The 7,412-nt window shown below is 42.1% G+C and overlaps 1 long non-coding RNA gene across 1 annotated transcript in view; it reads left to right on the top strand.

Annotated features, from left to right (window-relative positions):
- The window catches only part of LOC133477590 (uncharacterized), a 28,411-nt gene extending 22,977 nt beyond the window's left edge, over window positions 1-5,434 (top strand). The window contains exon 2 of the long non-coding RNA XR_009788414.1: window positions 5,051-5,434. This is a non-coding gene — a long non-coding RNA (uncharacterized LOC133477590). The remainder of the gene's footprint in view (window positions 1-5,050) is intronic.
- The last annotated feature ends 1,978 nt before the right edge of the window (window positions 5,435-7,412 follow it).

The raw sequence follows: 7,412 nt of genomic DNA, 5'->3' as shown, positions 1-7,412 counted from the left end.
CTGCACCTTTCATGTCGCCTATGTTGTGTTGCAATAAACAATGCCTGCTTTTAGTCCACCTGAACCACGGATGGCTTTTAGTTTCTTACACGATGATCAACTTGAAATGTGCGTACGTGCGTGCGTGCGCGTGTGTGTGTGTGTGTTTTCTTCGCATGGGAGCATGTTTCATTGCTGTCAGGCATCAGCAATCGCTTTTCATCATGAACATCAGGATCACCGATGCCTCTGTCAATGTAACGTTCCCAGCGGGGATCCGCGACAGCATCCAATGACGCTCGCGCGCGCACACACACACACACACTGAGACGATGACCTTTGTGCTCCCTCATTTCAGCGAGGATGACTGCTATCATCACGTGTGCCGCCAAGTCTCCCGTACCGAGCACTAGTGCAATATCGTGGCCCCTGAGGGGTCACCATGGGTTCAGATTCAGCCGGTGACAGCATCATCACTCCTTGAAGGGGAGGTTGGGGGTTGGGGTTGGGGGGATTCTGCTTGTCTTTCCAGATTAATCTCCGGCTGTGACTCTGTCACACTGGCTTAAGCGTCTTCACGTTCACGTTTTGGCACTTCAGCGTTCTATTGCAACTCAGTTTCATGACTGGATGACTCCCGCTTCGAACGTTACTTGGGATGCCACACAATCGGAGAAAAGCAAATTCATAGTTGTAAACAAACAAACAAAAAAAAACAAAGGAAAAAAAAAAAAGGCCCGGCTTACCCCGAAGAAAGGTTTGGATAAATGTTTGTGTCTCTTGTTTTCTTCGTTTTTAATTGGATGACATGCTGCTCTGTTGCTATGATGTCATTCCATTTACAGAGCTCGTGCGGCTATCGGCTACGCTGATATGCAATCTTTCATCCACCCGCGGCGGAAATGCTGACATCAGGATGTAGCGCATCAAAGCCGTGCCCACGTGAACCCAACTGTCTGTAGTGCATGAGAATGACGCGATTGTGGCACAGCGTTACAGTACATTTTGATGTCAAACATTCTGCTGTGTCTCCAGAAGTGTTTCTACATACGAATTCAAAGGCTATGAAACCTATGCACATGCACAAACCAACACCCTTAAGCCATTCAAAAAAAAATCCATTAAGAAGTACACAAAGAAGCATTTCTGTGGCAGTGTGGGTCTACAGTACGTTAGCAGCTAAAGGTTGAACCGTGCCAGCACACAACAAAGGACAAAAAGCTGCCGAGAACACAGAACAAGTGATACAAGAGCCTCCTGTCGTCTACGCCTCTCAGTGTTGATCCCTTGCTTTGCCGGCTTCAAATCCCCAATTCTGACGAGCTGAACGCCCCCGCATCTTCTGCCGAGGATTTATATAGGAGAAAGTTTTTTTTTTCTGTCGTGAAAAAACACAATCATTCAACCTGCTCCTCCTATCATATGCGGAGTGCGTCTTTTTCAACACCACACCGATCTTACGTCAATTGCGCTCCTGATACATTGTTTAAGCGGTCACATTTGAATCTTAAACTTGATGGAAGAAGTCATTCTGATTAACCCGAGCTCTCCATCCTGGCTTGACTGGCAACTATCGCTCTCTCTTTTTATAGTCTGAACAATTATTTGTCAACCTGCGTGTCAGGAGGACAATCTAGTCTCCAAAACGCTCCCTTTATTCAAGTCCCCCTTCACTATAAATGCAATAAGCAAGTAAAAAGAAAATCTCATTCCACCCACCTAGTGTGCCGGCTGAAACAAACCGGCACAGTGCATAACTATACTCTATTATTCTATTATTGGCTGCTGTTGCTGCTCTAGCAACATTTGAGAATTCTTGTCGACAGTGAGCGCGATAGTTAAAGATACCTCTGAAGAGCACAGGTTCTAAAAGTTCGATGTTGTAATTATTCAAACCGCATTAAACGTAATCCTGCCATTCACCAGAGGGTTCTGTAAGGCTTTTTATTGGTGGAGTACTGCACTCCGACATTTTGTACTCTGAGCACTTTGGTTAATTTTCCCCATCTTGCTTCAATCATGATGTTGGTAAAAAAAAAAAAATAATAATAATAATGAATTACGACAGCAAGAATAGCACTTCGTAGAGCGCGGAAGTCAAGGTTGACAAAAGCGAAAAAGAAATTGTTGAGCGCCGTATCATATTGCGGCACACATCAATACCCGCAACTGGCAGAACGCACTCTGATAACAACAACGGAGTCGAAGGTCGTGGGTCAAGCCACACACGAACACAATATACAGATATCTCTGTCTTTCTTGCCGACAATCCTTCACATACACACAAATAACATCTTTGAATTTGAACACCGCATAGCAAGCCCAACTCATAATCAGAAGTCATGAACTGTTTTTGATGACACGTTTAGGCGAATGCTTCCATTGTGACCCAAGTGTCAAAGAAAACAAAATCCTTTCACAAATTGTAAAAAATGAATCCCGTGAAAAATGACGCCTTATGCATTTAAGCGTGGCTCAGCAAGGGCTTTTTATTATTTAATCGTTTCATCATCTGCGCAATTGTGGAGTAATACTGCTAACGAGCTAACAACAGAGGAAGCCATTTGTTTTCGATTCTTGTCTTCACAAGATCCACGGGTGAGCTGGAGTCTATCCCAGCTGACTTTGGCTGAGAGGCAGGATACACCCTTGACTGGTCGCCAGTCAATCGCAGGGCAAATTTAGATGATGATGATGACACTTTCAGGTTGGAAGAATTCGAGGGTTGTGATATTATTATTATAGTATATGCTATTCATATCTTTCTTTCTTTCAAGTCTTGCGAAGCACGTTGTATTGCTTTTTAAGTGTGAAAGGCGCTGACATACAAAATGTTCCGATTGAGTGATTGATCATTGATCATTGATTTTTTTTTTCTTCTTCTTCTTCTTGCTAAATACAAAATCTCAAAACCAATTTATTCTCTCCATATTTTGTTTAATTTGTTGAATCTTCTGCCTAAAAATAATAAAACACAGTGGCAAAAAAAAAAAAGTGCAAGAAATGGTGTTGGACATAAATGATTCATATATATATAATGCGACCGTTTGCATCATTCTCTTGAGGGTCCTGCTAACATCTTGCACAAACTAAATTTGGGATTGGACGTCATGGAAAATAGTGACAAGCAAATCTAGTTGCTATTCTCCAATTTATGCTAAGAAGGGATTTGGGGAGGGGCTTGTTTTATTCGTAAAAAGTAAATACAATGTGGGGAGAGATTTTCTGCCGAAAATGAAAAGAACAAATACATTTAGCAAGAAACAGAAAGTAAGAAAAAGTAAGAATTACAGGAACTCTCGCAACAGCCGAGTCTTTTGTCACGTTATTGTTTCATTTTCCAGCCAAAGGATAAAAAGGAAATTCACTTTGACTCAAAGCTTAACCTACTCCAGAGGTTCTGTCAAATGTGAATCCATTTAAAGCTAAATATTGGAGTTCTATACGGTTAAAAAAAAAAAAGATAATAATTCTCTTTGAATGAAACTCATCATAGGGGATTTTGTCCGCGCTTTTAGTTCTTCCTCAAGAATACGCACCTCAAATTTCTCATACTGATGAGGATGTTGACGGAAAAACAAGAGAATTTCAATTCCGTTGAAACTTCCATCAAAGTGTAACCTGACAAGATCCTCAGCAGTCCTCAACTTTAACGCGGCTATACGTTGGCAACTTCTCCTCAAACAAATACAACTTTATACTCACTTTCTTTTGGAAATTGTTTTCTCTTAGGATTTCATTCTGGTATCATTGGAACTTTCTTCTCCGCATTCTTGTCCATTTTTGGATTCACATCACTTTTTTTTTTTAAATTTTACCTTTGATCTACCAGTAATTGTGTTTGCATGGAAGTAAACAGTTTAATTGAGCTTACGGTCATTATCTGCTTTCATTCATACAGTACATGTAGCTCAATGTGGTTCCAAATGACTTAACAGTGGCTAAATCTTATCCAATTTCCTTTTTACATACGGTAACTGAAAGAGACAATTAGATCACAGAAGATTTCTCGTCGAGCCAGTTGAAAACTGGCTTTGCTGCAAAAAATATTTTGTTGTGTTTCAAAGATGCAACTCGTTTCTGCCTCGCGGTTTGATTGCATCACCGCAGGGGGGATAAAAAGTCCAATGTTTGCTTTGAAACAATCTCATCACACAAAGGAGCAGGAGGAGTTTTCCAATCTGACGAGAGTATGTATCGCAACATCTCAACCTCATCCTCGCTCGTGTCTGGCCTCCAGACTCTAAATCAAATCTCCGTAAAGCCTTTGAGACCTCCGGGGAAGTCAGTTTTATTGAGAGCATTTGATTGGGCCGGGTCTCGCTTGGTTTGCCCCTCTGAAAATAACGGCCATAAATTCTGGTGTTGCCACAATCTAACCAAACACTTTCAACACGTCTGGCGAGTGAGCGAGCCGTTATTAAGAAAGAAGAAAAGCCCCAAGCGGCACAGCTGCCTTCTGCCTGCCTGCCTGCCCGTATTTTGCTGGGGCTTTTTGGGACCTAACGGCACCGTTCTGCCGTTCGGCCCCGTGGCTCCACCTTGCAATTTTGCAGTCAAAAAAAACCCCCAAAACAGTCCATCACTAGTGCGCTTTGGTGCATAATTGGTGTCATTAGCTTGATGCATCCTGTGCTCTCTCTGTGGTTATACAACAGTACTCTCGTCCCTTGCTTGTTGGTTATCACAGCAACTGCCTCGCATATTGGGCTTTGTGGACAGCACATTCGACAGAGGAACTGTTCCCGCAAATTAGGGCGCATTGAGAGTCTCTCGGCTCAGAGAAAACACCGAACAGATGTGCTGCTTCCATGTATCGTGGCGGAGAGCGCGCCGCTATCTGGATTGGTGCACACACGAGAGACACTGAACTGGGTGAAGGTGGGAATGAGATTGTCACTGGGCATATTTGTGTGCACTTAGAAGACATGTCGGTTTTTAAGAACTGTATATTTTGGCTTACTTTTATGTTTCTGAAAAGTTTTCGGCCACACTTTGATTCTCTTATGACTTATGGGTCGAATTGCATTCCAATTCTAAATGTGTTCTTTCCTTGCTTGACTTTTTAAAGGAAGCTTAGCCGTACCAGCGGCTTGAAAAGTGACATGACTCAGCGAGAAATGCCATTGGTTTGCGCAACCCTCAAGCTGCCTGCCAATGAGAAGTGCTACTGCTGCCCACATGATCCACATGACTTCCAGTTAACTATTGTGGATCACTGGAGGGAATCTTTTCATCTCATGCGTTTGCGTCAACTAGGACAAGATCAGGAAAACAACTTGAGTCCAAAAGCATGTGCAGCATTTTCCTCTTTTGATTCATGACCCGTGTTTGTGTTGATGATTTGTTTTAATTCTTTCACAGCTTTTGTTTTTTTGTTGTTGTGAGTTTTCTCTTCTTTGCTTTAGTACACTTTTCCAAGTCCAGTAATGTTGAAATAAACACCTTGGCCTTACTCAGTTCTTTTCATTTTCAGTTAAAGCGCAGAAATGAATAGAGACAAGGCAACTGGTCGAAATCATTGTTGAGCAGACTGAAGCGTGAAAAAGTATCGTAGTATAGGAGCTCGGGTGTCAAATTTAGTCAAATTGCATGTTAGAACCAAGGTTATTGTAGGGAACGAAAATGAACGAAATAACATTTTCATAAAGGAAAAACAAGAATGTTTTTTGAAGAAAACATGAACTAAAACAACATTTTAAGTTTGCAAAAACTGACTGAAACTATATAAAACTATTATTATTGCGAAAATATTCTTTGTTTTCCTCTTTGTCTATCAGTTTCATACATGAGCGTTCGGCGTTGACTTTAAAGCTACAATGCGCAACATTTTTGGGGGGAAAAAAACAACAACGTCATTTTCACTCAAGTCACTGCGAGAGGAGATGACACAATGCCGATTAAGCCTGTCAGCTCCTCTAACATCTTGCTGTATTTTTCAATTTTATATATATATTTTTGTAATTGAATGTCTACCGTATACGTTCCTGCGGTGGTCCAGTCAGTGGCGCACCGCGAATGACGTAGCGGAAATGACGGCACGGAAATCAGGCATTTGGCCAAGCAATATGGGCGGGGCCCACATCGATAGGGTGTTAGAGAACTTTTATCGAGATGGGAAAAGAGAAAGAAGTGCACAACGACAAGCGAAAAACGTCCTCCGCGTCCGCGAAATGAAAAGGGAAAAAAAAAATGCTGCTGCTTCCCTTCACGAGAAAGGCAGACGTGAAAGCAGACAAGGAGTTTGTCTCGTTGACACAGCAGATGATTGAACTCCTGCAACAACATGGCATTTTCACAGCACTGCTTCAGCGACAGCAGGAAGACTTGAAAAACCTACACACAATCATCATGGACTCAATGAAAAAAAAAAACATGACTGGATGCTCTTTCACTGAAGATACAGCAGGTAAAAGCAAGTTGACTGTCGAGCTATCTGTCTATCTAACAGTCACGAATCTGAAAGTCCACTTGAGAAGTTTGCAATTCAGCAACATGGGAAGGGAAACGGTGCCTTCAACACACAAACACGCATGTTTTCAAAAGGCCATGTGTCTCGTGATAGGCCAAAATGATTCGCTTGCTCATTCGCTTGCTATTGTCATTGTCACGGGAACATATGGGCCAAATATGATTTCTAACATCGGGTTAATTGTAACACATCGGTTTTCTTTTTTCACTTCCAGGTTTTACAACTTGATTATGGACATGGAGAAATCGGGCCTCTTCAGTAAAAGCCCATGCAAAGATAAAGATGCACTTGACTGTATTGTATGTAGTAAACAGTGCGGCACCTGTACGACTTACATGAACGAAAGTTCCTATTTTGGGTGAACGTGAACCCAAAATCTGAACCTTAGCTCATTTCAGCCTGATGAACCTTATTGAGAACATGCTCATTCTGGCGTCTGTGCGCAGTTCATTTTCCTTCAAGAGCGCCAGGTTTGGTTGTACGAACTTCCAGGACAAACCCCACCTGAACACATTCAATATGAGCCTTCATATGTCGGCGACGAACGCTGCATTTAGCAACCGCCATTTGTGTTTACATTCGCCAGGCACGTCACAGCGGCCTGTGTGCGTGAGGTGCATTCGGGGACACTGCGTAAATGTGTTCTTTGGGTGTTTTGTAATACAGTACATCATTGTAAAGAGTTTTCCCAATGCTGGTAGTAAATAACTGTAGAATTTACAGGAATGTCTAACAGTGTTACATCTTTGCCCTGAAGTAGACAACCGTGAGACAACTGCACATGTCCCTTGCTCTCCAAACACCATCATCACCTTTTCAAGGAGATTAAGAATGCCAACTCAAATACGAAAAGAAATACGTCTCACGTCTTTCATTTGAACCGTTAACAACGATGCACCGATGGATATGAAAGAATCCAAATATGCGTCGCTGATATCGAACACTCTTTGAAGAAGTAGTG

This window comes from Phyllopteryx taeniolatus, chromosome 5 (genome assembly GCF_024500385.1).
Source record: "Phyllopteryx taeniolatus isolate TA_2022b chromosome 5, UOR_Ptae_1.2, whole genome shotgun sequence".
Taxonomy (NCBI): Eukaryota; Metazoa; Chordata; class Actinopteri; order Syngnathiformes; family Syngnathidae; genus Phyllopteryx; species Phyllopteryx taeniolatus.
This window is presented reverse-complemented; position numbering and strand designations above follow the sequence as displayed.